At 40.0% G+C, this 1,181-nt stretch overlaps 1 pseudogene; it reads right to left on the reverse strand.

The window, feature by feature from the left end:
• Positions 1-843: 843 nt before the first annotated feature.
• On the reverse strand, positions 844-956 carry LOC147870792 (U5 spliceosomal RNA; annotated as a pseudogene).
• Positions 957-1,181: the final 225 nt, after the last annotated feature.

The raw sequence follows: 1,181 nt of genomic DNA on the forward strand, positions 1-1,181 counted from the left end.
ACAACATTCGCAAACAACTCAACACAACACAACCTCAAATTGCAAAAAACGAATATGAACGTACGTTGCAGCGTCTTAAAGGATAACCGAATGACAACAGGAAAACCATAACGATCCACACTGCAATGAATATTCTGATTTAATACCTGGGTCCAAGAGTTACGAAGGGAACTGACCCTCAAAACACAAAGAAACTAAAACAAGGCGGGGTCCTGCGCAAGCGCAAGACATCGTCACTTGCCAGCAGTCACAAGTTTCGTGCAAGCAAGCCGCTCTCTCTCTCTCTCTCTCTAACCGAATTGCTCATGACTGAGCATCCTGACCCCACATGCGTTGCTTCAATAGGCCGTGTTCAATACACTCTCAATAAAGTATCACCACGGTACATAACACAGGAAAGCCGATTTCACTGCACTACACATCACTAGAAAATTATCAGGTCAAGACTTCCGATACACCTGGTGGTTTACTTTCATACTTTTACAGGTTCCCTGTGCTGAAAGAAATATTCTCTGTACATCGGAGAGAAGTAATGATGAACACTTACCCTTTAGACGGGCCGCTGGCACACGCAGCTGGATCTTCCTGCAAGCCAGACAGCTGATCCTGAACAACATGCTTTACTCTCTTTCTTGATGGACCAGGTTCCATTGCTGTGAACATACAACATGTATAAAGAAAATACAAGCAGTTTTCATCTAGGATTTGACATGGGCAATGGAATTTGTAATAGTGAATTGATAAGGACACGGTAGTGTTTGAGAATAATATTACGTTAGATCCCAAAACTGCACAGAAGTCTTCTTTTTTCTGACATTCTCAATACAACAAAGTTAAAAAAATAAATCAGTAATCTAAATGTAGGAATGAAACTGTATGAACCATATGTTCCCCTCAACAGAAATCTTCAGTAAAAGGCAAAAGATTTATGCGAATATCAAGGGAAACCTGAGTTTTTAAATAAGCTAAATAATGTAGAATAAAAAATTAGATAAAACCCCAAGCATTTGGGAAATGTGTGATTATTGACGTTGAAAGAAATACGAGTATAATGAAATAACAGTATGTAACGACGCCATGCTGCAGAATTCCGCCCCAAAACATGTAATGACACACACCCTACCACTTACAATCTGGTACCTTGAAACAGTGGGGTGCTTCCTCAAGTATAAACTTTAACC

This window comes from Zootermopsis nevadensis, unplaced genomic scaffold, assembly GCF_977971745.1.
Source record: "Zootermopsis nevadensis isolate Lab colony 2312 unplaced genomic scaffold, Znev_1.0 Znev_ptg000198l, whole genome shotgun sequence".
In the NCBI taxonomy this organism is placed as follows: domain Eukaryota; kingdom Metazoa; phylum Arthropoda; class Insecta; order Blattodea; family Termopsidae; genus Zootermopsis; species Zootermopsis nevadensis.